The sequence below is a fragment of the Orbicella faveolata genome, unplaced genomic scaffold (genome assembly GCF_042242905.1).
Source record: "Orbicella faveolata isolate gen_17 unplaced genomic scaffold, um_ofav_v1 contig_34, whole genome shotgun sequence".
NCBI classification, from domain to species: domain Eukaryota; kingdom Metazoa; phylum Cnidaria; class Anthozoa; order Scleractinia; family Merulinidae; genus Orbicella; species Orbicella faveolata.
In genome coordinates this window covers 8,246,341-8,263,578 of record NW_028301563.1, presented here as the reverse complement: position 1 = coordinate 8,263,578, position 17,238 = coordinate 8,246,341, and the positions used below count along the sequence as shown (strand labels likewise).

General features: G+C 36.0%; 1 long non-coding RNA gene across 1 annotated transcript; it reads right to left on the bottom strand.

The window, feature by feature from the left end:
- Positions 1 to 8,496: 8,496 nt before the first annotated feature.
- LOC149104562 (uncharacterized) lies at positions 8,497 to 14,398 on the bottom strand. The gene is made up of 2 exons (XR_016201290.1): positions 13,294 to 14,398; positions 8,497 to 10,447 (listed from the first exon to the last, which is right to left on the bottom strand). It is a non-coding gene; the product is annotated as an uncharacterized LOC149104562 (long non-coding RNA).
- Between the last annotated feature and the right edge of the window lie 2,840 nt (positions 14,399 to 17,238).

Here is a 17,238-nt window from a genome sequence, read left to right as displayed (position 1 = left end):
TATTGGCAGGCTCCCTTTTTCGATTTACATGTTCTTTATGGGCTCCTTTTTTGATTTCCATGTTATTTACAGACTCCCTTTTTCGATTGACACGTTATTTACAGGCTCCCTTTTCCGATTTACATGTTATTTACAGGCTCCCTTCTTCGATTTACATGTTATTTACAGGCTCCTGTTTTCATTTTCCATGTTATTTACAGCCTCCCTTTTTTTATTTACATGTTATTTACAGCCGCCCCTTTTTTATTTACATGTTTTTTACAGTATTATGGCACCCTCCCTGTATTAAATTTACATGTTATTTACGGGTTTCCAGGTTGAATCACAAGAAATTTACAGGCTATTTACAGTATTTGCAGGAACAGTTTACATGTTATTTACATGATCATAGCCCTTTGCTTTGAAACATTTACAGTGTTTTCTTCATCATTTACATGTTTCACTTAAAATATTTACATGTTATTTACATGAAACCTCCAAAACATGTAAAAGGGGAAAAATCATGTAAATTATTCTTTACAGTCTTTTTTTGGTTATTTACATGTTAATTACATGTTATTTACATACTCTGTAAATTTTCAACTTTTCCAGTGATTTGCGCAATTAAACACTTCTTAAATTACGCGCTTTAAGACTCCTAAAATTGCACACTTTAACACAACTTAAATAGCGCACTTAAAGACCCCTTCAATTGGGCACTTTAAGACTGTTTAAATAGCGCACTTTAAGACTTCTTAAATTGCGCACTTTAAGACTTCTTAAATTGCGCACTTTAAGACTCCTTTAATAGCGCACTTTAAGACTCCTTAAATTGTGCACTTTAAGGCTCCTTAAATTACGCACATTGAGGCTCTAAAAATTTCGCAATTTAAGGCTCCTTAATTTGTGCAACTAAACACTCCTTAAATTACGCACTTTAAGACTCTTAAAATTGTGCACTTTAACAATCCTTAAATTGCGCATTTTAAGGCTCCTTAAATCCCAGACTTTAACACTCATTAAATTGCGCGCTTTAACACTCCTTGAATTGCGCGCTTTAACATTCCTTGAATTGCGCGCTTTAACACTCCTTAAATTTCCTCTTTTTATCATACATATTCAAGCACCTGACTATTACCCACTGCACGATCTTGAATTCAAGTTAATTTATACTATGTTTTAAATTCCTTTTCCTCGGGAAAAAATGCAAGAAAATGAAGAAAAATCACAATATTTATTATCTTTACTCGTGCCATCACAATGTCAACAGCGCTTTCTCAGGTTCTGTGTTTGTATCGCATTTCACAAGGAAGGCTTGTACATGAACGAACACCAAACCGAACAAATAAATATCAGATCAGAGTTCTCTTGTCTGCTCAAACATTTGCCTGGCTTTTGGGTGATTTTTGAGAAACAGCAGCAACTTCCTCTGAAATCTTTGTGAGTTTCGATCTACAGGCCAAAAAATTGCAGAATTGATTATTCTAGTCGCGCTAGGAAACGGACTGTTTTAATAAAAAGCATGAGCCGTACATACATGTATCACAAAGTAAAATCAGGTTTAAAACACAAGATAAGAAAATTGAAGTAATTTGAATTTGGTAAACATGGCTGATGCACGTATCTTATACATGATATGGTATTCAAATGACGCACGTATCTCATACGAGATATTGTTTATTAGACTTAAAAAGATCGAGTGACTGTCCAAGGATTTACAGTAAGCACCTCTAGTTAACTGTTAGACACACTTTCCAATGAAGAGGAAAATGCTCAGCTTAACCTTTAATCAAGGAAGCATGGTTTCTTCAAACTGTTGTCATTTGCCTTTTTATGTATTAGAGGTAAAGCTAGTTTAAGATTTGTCTCACTTCCTCGTTTTACATGACAATGCGGCACTTTTTTGAATGACCTGGTTATGAAGACAAACGGGTGTAGCATTCTATCACATCGCTTCCAAATCTACGGCTAATCAGAGATCATAATTATAAGCGAATGTCTTGGTTCCCGATTCAACCAGTGGACTACAGACTAACCCTCGATCACGAAGAGAAGTAGATAGGCTTGCTTACATATCACTTAATTTTCAAAAATTGGAAGACTATTGTGACAATATCAGTTTATGCTTCGCTTGATTTCCTTTATTCTCGTCATACGTCCGCGCTTGCCAGGATAAATGCAGTACAGAGAGATACGGCACTGACTCAGCGTGAGACAGAATGGAAACAATGTGATGCTTATTCGAACATATTAGTCTAAGTATAATTTCCGAATAAAGATTCGTTTCCCAAATTATCAAGAATCCTTTAACAGCCATCTTTAACCAAACTGGGCAACGCTGACTTAGAAATTAAGATAGCATCTATAAAATACAAAGCAGGTAAAGAGGAAATTTTTTTAAACTCACCCTGCGCCCGAGTTGAACAAGGGATTACTGAAATCCATGACACGAGAACGAAAAGCAGAGAGAAACTCATTCTTAACTTGCGGCGGACGTCTCCACTTAATAAGACTCAGATACAAGTCAATACAGTATTGAGTAATCACCAGTGACGTCTTGTCGAATTAAGCTCCAGCAAAAGCTAACAACGACTAATGAAAGACGGCATGATATGGCTTAAATTTAAAACAGTGCTCAGACAACAGACGTAAACCAATCATGTTACTTATTCACTTGACAAGAGACTGCACTCCACAAAGTACATATACACTTTCTGCTCTGATTGTGCATTTTTAATGAGTAAATAGAATACGGTTCTTTAGTTAATTTATTTACCTACGTGTAGGTTGGTTACTGAATATATTTGAAGGAGAACCACTCTAGTGAAAGATTGAGTTTGAGTTGTTTTGTTTTGTTTTGTTTTGCTTTTTATCGAAATAAAAGGCATGGTTAAGGTCGTTACGCTAATTCACTGTCCTCAAACGTTGATAGAATAAATTATCTGCAGTTAAACCTCAGATCAATGAAGAAAATAAATTTCTCAAATTTCGGTTTTCCTTCTAAGAAATAACATTCTTTCTTAAACTGAACGCAGCGATGATTCAGTTTCATATTTCCGCTATTTAGTCTTGCATCTAGATATTTTATTGTTATACTTTCATTTGTTTGAATGTTATTTTTTTTGAACATCATATATAGTTTATTGAGACGGTAACCTTCGTTAATGATATCCCTTTTTCATCCCGCGTGTTTGCCCTTAAATTTGTACATTCTACAATGAGAAAGTGTACATGTTGAATACCCAGACATGTGAAAGACTATTGGGAGAGAAAGCTACTCAAGAATCAATAAAGTAAACGACGACAGATTTCCTAATCAGAGTTTACACTTCCTACCAACGTCTTAAAATTTTAAATTTATGCAATTTTGCCCCTTGATATCAAGTTTCTGTTGATAGTTCCAAGACATCACTTGTTCCATTAAAGTAATTGAAAATTATCCCTTGTCTCATGCAAAAGGCTATAATTCCTTCTTCCCAAAAATCTTTGGAGTCTCCAACAAGCAAAGAACGAGAAAGATAGAGATTTTAAAGTACAAGCACTTTAGATTTACGTGTGTTAATAGAAAAGTGTTCATCATTCGACCAGTTGTTTGTTTGCACAGTTTGACGCCGTCGTGTTTCGAGGAGTTTACGTTTCTATTTAAAGACGATTCGCTCAAAGGCTGTTAGAAATACATAATAAACCACGCAACCAAACTTACTAAAGTGCAGTTCTTAGAAGGTCCATTTTCTAAAGGAAATTAACACTCATGTTAATTGAGGTATTTGAAGTTAACGTGACCTAAATTAAGGCGAATTGAGGTAAATACGCAACAGATGTGTTTAGTTTGCCCACCATCATGTACGTTAATTAAGTTGACTATTCTACCAAAGCTAAGAGACATTTTATTTTCGCTTTATGAAAAGTGCGAACCTTGTCTGCTAAATAAACGTTTGTTGAACTTAAATCTGTAATATAATTGAAATATCACCAAATACATTTACCACCCTATCACAAATTGGTTAGAATGGCGACTTAAACTAATCCCGAAATTATCGAAATAAAGGCTACTTAGAACTTAATGTTTACAAATACAAGGAAAATAAAGCAGCACTTCCTGTAGAGAAGGTTTCTCTTTCGTGAATTGTCAAGCGCTTAATGCAAGGAAGATGTCCAGTGAGTCCATGACATGTACAATGTAGCTTGCTAATCCCGAAATTATAAAAAGCGTTTAATGAACAATTTATGTTTAACATTTGTAAGGAAAATAAAGAAGCTGTTCCAGTAGAGAACCTTTGTTCTCTGTTGAAAGATGAAAAATTTATAAAGTTAGATTAGACGTGTGGAAAACTGAGTGTTCGGCCCATCCTTTATCCTCAGATTGTCGATCAGCTTTGTTTTCTACAAGAACAACTATGACTTGTATGTATCTTTTTATAGAGCTCATGATTGAAATACGTATTAAATCATGAGCATTCTCGTTAAGATGTTTTAAGTGAAGAAGATGATTACGGTAAAAGTGACATACATCTGCCTGATATTCAAGCAGTTTCTCCCAACTGCTATATGTGAAAATGTATGTCAGTAAACTACTGAGGAGAACAGCATATGGTTGAGTAAAACTACATTAAAAAAAAAATGCATGTGGGCAAATTTGAAAGAGAGTTATGAAGTTTTAGCTTCACCACGCTTCTCAAAGCTGGGTTTACGTCGATGAGTTTTCAACACCCTAGTGCCAGTTTTATGCTTTTCTACTTGCGTCGAATGGAAGGAAAAAAGCTTTTAGCGATAATAAAGCTTTTGTTTTGACGAGCATGCCACATCTTGCAGAAAAGCTCAGTACAGGCCTCAAGCTCCGTTTAGTTATATAATGTTAATGAGATTCATGTTTCTCTATATGATGTTATTTTTTAAACAGGAAAGGCCAGGAAAACGCCATTCTTCTTTACTTTGAGAAGCCTTTCGAGTAAGCAGCAATTTTTTTTACTTCATAGGCACTTTAAAGGCTACGCAGCTTGCAAATTTTAGCAAGTAATTTAAGCATACATGAACATTTGGTTGTTTGGAAGCAAACTTGTGGCTCATCTGTCGTTAGGAGACGTTCAAATTAATGGTAAAATTCAGCTAATTTATTGGCAGCTCGTACTCGTCTCAATATATTCATTCGTTCGTCTATTTGGCATTCATTCATTCAGAAGAGATGATATTACGGTGGCAAACAAGGTGGACGTACTGAAGAAACCCCGCGTACGAAAACTTCAAGATCATTTGACGTTTTTCTTTTTTTCTTTTTTGGAACGAAAATGTCAGAGAAAATAGCTTACTGGTCTTGAATTATGACCTGCTTGTTAAAAGTTAATTTTGGGAAGATATTTAAAACAGTCGCACAGAAGTTTGCAATACCATGTAAATAATCTGGGTACATTTTTTTTTTACTATTTGTTACTCGAACTTCTGGTGCATTCCTTCTTTATACCACATTGGACACTGATGTTGGGACACTGGGCACCTCGAAGTCGTAATTTAGTGGTAATTAGGGAAGAACGTAAATTAAAATCGACTTTTAAAAGTGCGAGGGGCGGCATGTTTTTTTTTTTAATCTATCCGTCCCCGAGATGAAGCGTAAATTCTCACTACTAATCATCATACATTTATTAGTAATTGTCCTTGTGAGGATTTGGTGTTACATCAATATAATAGCCACATTGTTCTTGCCACCTGTTTACGCAGACAGCATATTAATATTCTGATAAGGAAAGAGGTGCCTATTAGCTTTTCAAGTTTTGTTCAAAAAATAATAGGTTTAGAACTTGCGTTTTTCCCAGTTCATAGAAAAAGGAGGAACCGTTCCTTCGAATTATTAGCTTCTGTTTGGTCGACTATTAGGGCTGATTATTTTTTAAGAAGAAGTTTCGTGCAACAAGACAGAAAATAGATTGCCAAGGAAATTGCTAATTATACGGACACGAAAACTTTGTTAAATCTGCATCATGAACGTATTTCTTTTAGGGACAATTGTATGTATGGCCAATTTAAACGATAGTAGGTCTTCGTCTTTGGCAGGATTGGCATTTAATTCCATAATATTTTTACCCTTGCGTCAAGACCTCTTGCGTCAACCTCCGCTGAGAGAGTTATTTCAAATTAGCGGTAGGTAAACATCATGATCAGAGCCATTTTCTTCATTACACTGTTAATAAGAATATAATAAAATTTGATGTTCCTATTTAGTTTCTTTTTATACACTTTTTTCGGATACTTTCGCGAGATTTTTTTCGAGTTATGTGTTTCTATCGGATTATGGAAGTAAACCTTCTTACAAGTACGAGCTGAAAAACCGAACAAATAAATAATAGAACAGATTTCTGTTGCTTGCGCAAATTGGCCTGCATTGCGGGTGGTTTTAAACAAACGGTAGCAAATTAACTTCCTCTAGCATGCAATTTGAATTACAGGCTAAGAAAAGGTAGGGAACATTATGCTTCTTTTGCTAAGAAACCGACTATTTTAATTCAAAGGATAGATTATATACATATGATACAAAGTAAAATTATGTTCACATCACAAGATAAGAAAATTAAAGTAATTTGATAATTTGATAACTGAATTAATACAATTTCGACATTGTTTACAAGACTTAAAAGGATCGAGTGATTGTTCAAGGATTTGCGGTAAGCACCTCAAGTTAACTGTTAGACACTTATTCCAATGATGAGGAAAATACTCTGCATCAACCTTTTATGAAGTAAAGACAGCTTTTTTTTTTTTTTTTCTGCTGCTGTCGGTTTCGTTTCATATTTTACAGGTAAAATGTTTAAGCAAGCAACCGGAACGATGATCCTGCTGGTATACGTTGGATCAATAGTGATCTAATTGGCTTTACATATAAAATGAAGAATACAAAAGCAAAAACCTACACAACGTAGAATGATTTTTTGAAGCACTGGAAAAGTTGAAAATTTACAGAGTATGTAAATAACATGTAATTAACATGTAAATAACCAAAAAAAGACTGTAAAGAATAATTTACATGATTTTTCCCCTTTTACATGTTTTGGAGGTTTCATGTAAATAACATGTAAATATTTTAAGTGAAACATGTAAATGATGAACAAAACACTGTAAATGTTTCAAAGCAAAGGGCTAAGATCATGTAAATAACATGTAAACTGTTCCTGCAAATACTGTAAATAGCCTGTAAATTTCTTGTGATTCAACCTGGAAACCCGTAAATAACATGTAAATTTAATACAGGGAGGGTGCCATAATACTGTAAAAAACATGTAAATAAAAATGGGGAGGCTGTAAACAACATGTAAATAAAAAAAGGAAGGCTGTAAATAACATGGAAAATGAAAACAGGAGCCTGTAAATAACATGTAAATCGAAGAAGGGAGCCTGTAAATAACATGTAAATCGAAAAAGGGAGCCTGTAAATAACGTGTAAATCGAAAAAGGGAGTCTGTAAATAACATGGAAATCAAAAAAGGAGCCCATAAACAACATGTAAATCAAAAAAGGGAGCCTGTAAATAACATGTAAATGGAAAAAGGGAGCCTGTAAATAACATGTAAATCGAAAAAGGGAGCCTGTAAATAACATGTAAATCGAAAAAGGGAGCCTGTAAATAACATGTAAATGGAAAAAGGAAGCCTGTAAATGACATGTAAATGGAAAAAGGGAGCCTGTAAATAACATGGAAATGGAAAAAGGGAGCCTGTAAATAACATGGAAATCGAAAAAGGGAGCCTGTAAATAGCATGTAAATGGAAAAAGGGAGCCTGTAAATAGCATGTAAATGGAAAAAGGGAACCTGTAAATAACATGTAAATCGAAGATGGGAGCCTGTAAATAACATGTAAATCGAAAAAGGGAACCTGTAAATAACATGTAAATGGAAAAAGGGAGCCTGTAAATAACATGTAAATGGAAAAAGGGAGCCTGTAAATAACATGTAAATGGAAAAAGGGAGCCTGTAAATAACATGGAAATCGAAAAAGGGAGCCTGTAAATAGCATGTAAATGGAAAAAGGGAGCCTGTAAATAGCATGTAAATGGAAAAAGGGAACCTGTAAATAACATGTAAATCGAAGATGGGAGCCTGTAAATAACATGTAAATCGAAAAAGGGAACCTGTAAATAACATGTAAATGGAAAAAGGGAGCCTGTAAATAACATGTAAATGGAAAAGGGGAGCCTGTAAATAACATGTAAATGGAAAAAGGGAGCCTGTAAATAACATGGAAATCGAAAAAGGGAGCCTGTAAATAACATGGAAATGGAAAAAGGGAGCCTGTAAATAGCATGTAAATGGAAAAAGGGAGCCTGTAAATAACATGGAAATCAAAAAAGGGAACCTGTAAATAACATGTAAATTGAAAAGGGGGGCCTGTAAATAACCTGTAAATTGAAAAAGGGAGCCTGTAAATAACCTGTAAATTGAAAAAAGGGAGCCTGTAAATAACATGGAAATCGAAAAAGGGAGGCAGAAATCCTGTACGATAAATGACTTGCAAATAATAACTTGAAGAAAAATGCATGGAATGTACTGTTTTATTGTAATCAAATCTGTTGACCTTAATTATAATAGTAGAAAATATGCAAATTTATACAGAATCAGAAATTTATTGCAATCAGAACAAACTCAGTAAAATTCAAATAGTTTTTATATGCCATGAATAAGGTTTACAATGTATACATTGCAACAAATAAAACATGTTTTCTTTTCTATCTATCCATAACAAGACGACTTAAATGTAATTTTGTGCATGGCCAAAATATTTTAAAATACCATGACTGAGCTCCTTTAACCGAATTCAAGCACTTTTCGAGAAGACTACTAAAATTCAAGACCTTTTCAAGATTGTGTGAAACCATGTCATATTGAGCCCTATATAATTCATAAATAATAAAATGATTAAGAACTATACTGTTGTCAGCTACAACTAGTGAAAATTTTGCAATTTAGGTGTATTACTAAATTAAAATTGTTTGCGAATGGATACCTGTCTTAAATATATACTAAATCCACTAAGTCAAATGCAACACAATGATAATACCTTTGTCATAAAATGAATGAATAAACTGTTTTTTCTTACTAAGTAATTAATGTAGGATTAAATTGGCCTTAATAATGAGAAATGGGGGAGGCATCTTGGCCTCGTAGTTACATGTAGTGCGCTCAACTCCTGATCGAGCGATCCGGGTTCAAGCTCTAGGCAGGTATGTTCTGTTGTGTTGTTGAGCAACACACTTTACTCTCAGTCCCTCTCCACCCAGGTGTATAAGTGGGTAGCAGCGAATTTAATGGTGGGGTAACCCTGCTATGGACTGGCGTCTCATCTAGGGGGAGCAGAAATAGTCCTAGTCGCTTCCTGCTACAGAAAGCAGGATAAGCTCCAGCCTGTTGGGCCACATGGCTCGTATGCAGACTTTACCTTTATCTTATTATGAAAATTACTGCAATATAAGTGTGAAGTATTGATCAACTTTTTTCATAGAGTGAATTGTTCCTTTGAAATAGCAGAAAATAGGGAGAAAAACCATTTACCACAAGATAGAGGTTGACATTTTAAATTCATCATAAAAACATTCATGCCAAAGGAATACTACATTGCATAACATAAAACAAGGCTTCTGACATCTTTTAGGCGATGTTTACAAAGTCACAGTTTCCTTCTTTTTCCAAAACTGTACGGAATCCAAACAGTACAAACATTTTGGACCCCTGACAAAACATTCACTGTAAACAATATTCAAAATTTTACTTTTTCTTTTTGTGGTAAAAAAAACTGTACTGTAAAAAAAAAATTCATAGGGGCCTGTTGAAATTGAAAGGCCTATCTAGTACCATAGTTCCCATAACACATCATAAGTTAATAAATTATTGTTCTGGTACTACATGTATGTAAACATAGCCTTTTCTTTTTATGATGAAATCTTATAGCTGCTGTATTGAACAATAAGTATCAACCTAGCAATCTGAGATATTTAAATTTGATGCTAATTCACTAACACAGGTACAGTGTAGGTGATACTTCAAAGCATTAAAAAATAATGTTTAAAGTGGTTGAATTTAAACCAGAAAGCTGCCAGAGCATATCAAAGTGTTGAAGGTCACCATGTTAGACTGTAATGCACCAGGGGCCCATTTCTCAAAGGTTCCAAAAAGTTTTCGCACCCAGAAAGCCATACCAAAATCTGAAATCTTATGCTTACAGAGCTGTTTTAATCGCTTATTCTCAATATGAACAGAGATTTCCTTCACACAAGAAGTTTCAGGCATATACAGCTCTTAGTTTTTAGACACAGATCAATTAAAGATGGCTTTGTGGGCCCAAAAAGTTTCCAGGGCCTTCAAGAAATGGGCCTTGGACCCCTTATAGAGTCATAAGTACTGTAGATTTCTCAGTGGCTGATTTTTTCCTGATCAAGCATCAATGCCAAGGAGTATGCATGTATTGACCACTCTCAATTTTACTTCATCCTACAAGTAACATAAAACATTTCGTTAAATAAGATAAGTTATGTCTGAGTATGAATCAGCAAATTCTGTGTATGATATCAATCAGTGAATTTTACATTGGAGTTATTATTTTGTTTGTTATCATTCCAATTTATACTGTGACCTTTGAAATCGGACTGTAGCCGGTCATGTTGACTGGCCAAAGTAATTTTAGCTCTGTCACGTCTCGTTTCTGACCGGTCAGGATATTTATGCAAAAATCAAGTACATGTAATGTGAGCCAAATTAAACCCACAAATAGAGTTTGTTTGTTCCAGTCACTGCTAGACCATTTAAAAATTGGCTTAATATTTTTCTGAACGGATTTAACCCCAGTCACTTGAATGGCATTCCTATTGATCTTGAACGCATGACAAACAGCAAGCGAATGGTCTTTAGCAGTTCGAATAGATACATGTATGCATTGGTGTATGTTTTCATTAGAGGTCATAATAAAAAAGAGATTTAAAACTCTCAGATTTACAGTTGGGGATTTGATTGTTTATTCAAGAATGAATGTGACCATCTCAACATGACATGACTGGTCAACATGACCGGTGAGTGAAGTTTTTGGCCAGTCAAGTCACCATTCTGGCCAGACATTGCCCGTTGACCGGCCATTATTTTGAGCCCTGAATATTCATCAATCAAACAGATCTTACATCTACATCTGTAGCTACTGTGTGACAAAAACTTTGCATCTCTGATTGGAAGGCACTGAATGTCAGAGGATGTAGAAGAACTAAACTCAAAATGTGTGGCAGTAAATATTCAATGTTCACTATCTTCTACATCGTAATATTCATGCACAATAAATCAAACTCCTATCAAACAATGTTTAAATAATAAGTCAAGTTATTTGCAGGCACAATTTGATTGTTTCTTACACGCACTTATGCTCTATTGGTGGACAAAGGTACAGCTGATGTCATAAATGTTTGTTTTTGTTTCTTTGTTATGTATTACGAAGCAGATAGATTCTACGTTGTCGCGCATCTGTTCAGTAATAGATCACAGAAGACATCAAAATGTGGTAAGAACATCAGTAACACACGCCTGAAAAATTCACAGATTCTGTGACACACTCTGGTAATGGTTATGTGAATATTTTTTGTTTTTACCATATTTTGGTGTTATCTGTGATCTACTCAGGGCAGGAAAAAACCAGGTCTGATTTCCTCAGCCAAGTAAATTTTGCTCTTGGGCAAGTGAAAATAGAAGTTCAGTGGCCCGGTGGGCAAGTGAAATTACCATGTAGCCTCAGTAGTCTTGTGAGTCTGACTAAAAATGCCAGCTTGATAAATGATAATTTCCAGTCATTCCATTTCAAAACTTAAGACCTAAAGATTACTTAATTATTAGGTTGAAAGCAAGAATTAGTTAGGAATCCGAGTGTACTTCATTTGCATTTGTCCTCTGATTTCCTTACTAGCCATCACACTGGCAACCAATATTTAAATGGGGGCAAGTGAAAACTGAAATTGACTGGCCCAGTGGGCAAGTGACTTACAATTTTTTTTCCTGCCCTGCTACAGATGAATGAACAGATGCATGACACATGAAACTTGCATGTATTTGGTAAGAGCACAATTTCGTACAAGTAAAATGTACAGCTGTAACAGGTCTCTAAAATGCTGTCTGGTCATCCCAGGGTAAGGCAATCGATTGAAATTGATCCATAAATTGATATAAATCAATAAATTGAAATTAATGTAAGTGTTATCAGTGCTATCAATCAATGGAAAGAAATTCATACTCACATGCTAGAGAAGTTTCAAGTTATCAATTTGATTTTACCAAATTTATCAGTCATTAGAGAATCAATTGAAAGTTGGCCTCTCTTTGTTAGTTCACATAAACTGTAGAAAAATTGTGTCCCTCAACAAAATGTTTGATTGTAACTTTTTTATGTAGATTTCAAAGGCACTACCAAAGACCCCCAAAACATAGTCCCCGATACATGTATGCCAGCAAAATATTCTGTTTACAAGATACAATGTTATGTTTTTATGCAATTGTATTCATGATTTCATATTTCACTTTATATCCTTTGTTCATTTCTTCCTTATTAAATGTTGCTTAAAAGATAAGCTAGTATCAGCAAAATCGATAATGCTTATTGAAAATTTGATCACAATCGATTACTCATGACTAATTCTTTTATTGATTTCTGATATCATTGACTAATTCCTATTGGTTGTTATGAAATAATCGATTGACTATACTGTGTCGTCCAAGACAAGTAGATTTTCCTGCCTGGGCAAGTTACTCTTCCTTTTTTTTTTTTCAAGTCCTGTGTAGTTTTCATGACAGTTTGAGGTACATGTATACCTCTTTATAAAGTATCGTGGTGTTTTTTTTTTGTGAAAGAAAAATTCACAACATTTAGCTTACTATCAGCACCAGTGGGTGCAATGTCCATGTACAGTTGTGTAGCATATTGTAACTTGCATGTAGGTACAACTGTAGATACTTGAGTAATTTCAGAATACTTACACTAGCATAAGAAAAATTTCTCTGCTGAAGATGGCACATTACATTTTAGCTTACTAGCATTCACATCAGAGGGCAACATAACCTTACAAGAGAATGCATCAGCCAATAAGCCAATAACAAATGTCGCATGCTCATACTCGGTTATCGAGAACAGATAATAACAGATAATAAAGCCCTTTATGCACAGCAGGTAAACATCAACAAAGTCGATTCCACAAGCAATGTAACTTCTCCTTGATAATGACACATTCACAACCAAAGGCAAAACGAAATGTATACGTATCTTGACGTTACTTTACTATACTCGTTCAATTTATGCAAAACTTGCTTACCTGTTGTTGTTGCCTGTGATCGCTATCTTCAACTTCTGGGTAAGGGAAAACTTTGCCTTGAAACCGTGCACAATGACGAAGCGAAGGTAGAGTGGATTTTGGCCCCAAAAACAGAGCTCGAGTTCGATGCAGGTTCCAACGAACTGCCAAACATGGCGGGAGAACCGAGAGGACCTGGTACCTAACATGAAGACCGCTGATTCCTGTTTGTTGGAGATCGGGCACTCACAAGGCTGGTATGCTCTTACAAAGGGACTGGGATAACAGTGACGGCAATGAAAGCACAGAACGGTAGAAATCACCAAAAAAAAAAAAAAAAAACACAAAACAAAACAAAAAAACAAAATGTCATTTTGGGTACCGAAAAAAAGTCAGCTATCATTTTCGGAAAGGCGATAAGTCCTAACGTTTTCGGGAAATGGACAAAAAAGCCCTAATAAGTACGAGATACACAAGCTCCTCTAGAATAACCGAACAGATAAATTTTTTTTTTGCGCAACCTAAAATTAACCTACAGAGCTTTGAAAGTACACCAGATAGCCTAAAACAGCGTTTCAAAGCATTCGAGAGAAAACGGTCGTTGGGCCGGCTGTGTCCCTTATGGTTCCCTGCCTAACCTAACTCGCGTCAGTTCAAACTCGGTCACCGGGGCTCTTTCCGTCTTGAGCTCACACAACACGTGACGCTTTCATGGTCCTTCATGAATGAATACGTACGTGTCCGAGAATTAATTTTTCTCTTTTCTGGAGACGTAAGCTTGGGACGCCTGCATGTGCAGTAACAATTCTAGTTTTATTTTGTCGTTGTGGATGCGCGGAAAGTTCACAAGAAGACAGCTTAGTGCGGTGTCGATCAATGCAGCGATTTAGTTTGGTGCATACCTTCTAACCCAACTTCAATTTAAAGCAAACTATAGCACACACTTGGATTTTAGAGAAGTTCAAATGCTTCAACGTAAAAGGCACCTTAATGGAGGCTTCACGGTAGGTTTACGGAGCTTTAGGGCGGTGTTACATTTTAACTTTACGCGCCTTTAAAAGGTCCCATTTATATGTTCTCGGTTACCCGAGACAACTCTTCCTCTCTCTCCCCCCCCCCCCCCGTCCCCCCAAGTTTAACCTGGCCGGGGTAACTTTTCATTTATTTCTTTGCAAAATCCAACCAACCGTTTACAAGAGGATAGCGAACCTGTCGGTAACTTGGAATTTACATCATTTCAACGGTCTCCGTTGGTTGAACCGTTACACCAGAGTTATATTAAATAAGCCCACTTTTCCGTTACATGGTTTTTGCAGGGTTTAGGCAGGCCTTCTCTTAAATTTAGATCTTTTTGTTCTAAGAGTCTCCATTTTACATTAACGTGGTCTTAACAGTTTTTCGAAAAGCCCCCTTTATCTCATTTAGATTGTTTTCACAGCCTTTGTAAGGTCCCCCTTTTTAATTTACATGTTTGTAGCAGGCTATTTACAGCCCCCCACTGCACCCGTGCAACTTCTAGGTTTTCCATTTACATGGTTTTTACATGTTTCTTACAGGCCCCCTTTTTTTCATTGACATGGTTTTTATATGTTTCTTACAGGCCCCCTTTTTTCATTGACATGGTTTTTACATGTTTCTTACAGGCCCCCTTTTTTCATTTACATGGTTTTTACATGTTTCTTACGGGCCCCCTTTTTTCATTTACATGGTTTTTAAATGTTTCTTACAGGCCTCCTTTTTTCATTTACATGGTTTTTACATGTTTCTTACAGGCCCCTTTTTTTCATTTACATGGTTTTTACATGTTTCTTACAGGCCCCCTTTTTTCATTTACATGGTTTTTACAGGGTTACAAACATAACATTTCCAGACTTTTTACAGCATTCGCTTGAATTATTTACACGTTTCTTACATGGTTTAGCAAAGCAATTTACATGTTTTTTACAAAGGCAGATACTGTAAAAGTGCGTAAAATATTTTACAGGTTTTTACATGTTCTTCAAATGATCATTGTCGACAAAAACAATGTAAATCACTATTTACAGAACATTTACATGCTGTACTAAAAGCTGTAAATTTCCTGTAAATTTATTTTACATAAACCCTAACATGTAAATTGTAATTTACAAAGAATGTAAATCAATATTTACATGCTGTAAATTAAAATTGACATGTCCATGTAAATTTTCAACTTTTCCAGTGAAGGTGTACTATATTTCGGCTGGCCAAACCAGCCTTCTTCAGGTACAATGGAAGATTTAAAAAAAAACACGCACCGATGTAAAATTTTCCATTGTACCTGAACAAGGCTGGTTTGGCCAGCCGAAATATAGTACACCTTCAAAAAATCATTCTACGTTGTGTAGGTTTTTGCTTTTGTATTCTTTACAGGTAGAGCTGCTGACTTAAGAGCCGCTTCCCTTCTTCGTTCTAGATTTTGACAATGCATCATTTTTTAGAATGAATTGGTTACCAGCACAAATGCGTGTAGCATTTTATCACATCACTTCCAAATCTACGGCTAATCGGAGATCATCAGCGACCGTCTTGGCTCCCGATTCAAACAAAAGACTTAAAACTATAACCCTTGATCTCGAAGAGAAGCAGATGGCCTGCTAAGATATCATTTAAATTACAAAATTGGTCAGAATATCGTGACATTAACAGTCTGTGCTACGCTTGATTTTCTTTATTCTCGTCTCATCTCCGCACTTGACAAGATTAATACGGTACGGCGGAAAGATATGGGGCTGACTTTGCGTAAGACCGAATAGAAAGGGTTTGATGGGAATTCGAACAAATTAGGTATAATTTCTGCCTATCGCTTCTATTGCCTATCGCAATACATGGACCAAAAACCGACCATTTGACTAACAATAGACGGATCGAAACCCACCAATGACTGATGACAAACTTTACACGAGTCTTTCAGCCAATACCATCATGGCTATACTGACCAATCACGTTCAACGGACCAGACTTATAACATCATCGACTGACAAGCACGATTCACTTGACTCTGAAGATGACTTCCGCTCAGGTTGTCGAAACGTCAGTCACCAACAACAGTTCTTTTCAGAACTACACTCACCCGGACGATCACACTATACGAACTACTGATACTCCTGGGCTCAAACCATTTACTGTGTAAAAGAAATTGCGATCATTATGCGACCAGAGTTTATATTCACAGTTTGACTTTGTCATTCTTAAAATAGTATATATTTCTATTGAAGAAGAATTCGCGAAAGGGTTGTGAGAGAAACAGAGCACAGGGTCAGGGAGAGATTGAGGTGGAGAGAAGATGTTGCTGCCCTATATGCCACGTGGTGAAGCAGACAGTTATTAGTTATGTAGTTTACCCAGCAGGTTGATGCCGTTGCCCGGAGTGTGGCCGTCACCATGTCAAGGGTGCGAGTTGGGGCGTTCAGTGTATGTGTGAACCAGTACAGCCAGTCAGCCATTCACCAGTTGCCTGGCACTAAGATGGACCACATTGCTTAAAACGTGCTACCACTATAAACTCTTCACCAGACACCCCCACAGAACGAAGAGGATTCAGTTTTCACCTGCAATCATGGACGAAAGTGTTGAGACAAATTTGCGCTCTTGGCGCTTTTGCACACACGCCAAACAAAAGTCACGAGCGAAAACAACTTCACTTGATAAGGCTCTCCCCCCACCCTACCTACAATGTGTAATTTCGTGTGAGTTTTAACATTTTATTTAGTAGGGAAGAGGGAATAGCAACGCCTCTTTAAAAGAATTGCAGTGCTTTTTCAAACTTCAGTGAAAAGATAAAAGATAAACACAGACAAGCACGTTGAATTACATAAGTATCCCAAGGGCTTTTGTCCACCATTGCAGTTCTTGATTTGTTTTATAACGGTTTTCAGTCTGCTAATTTATAGATTTTAGAAAGATAATTACATTGGTTACAAAACGAGCACACGATTCAAAGAGCGA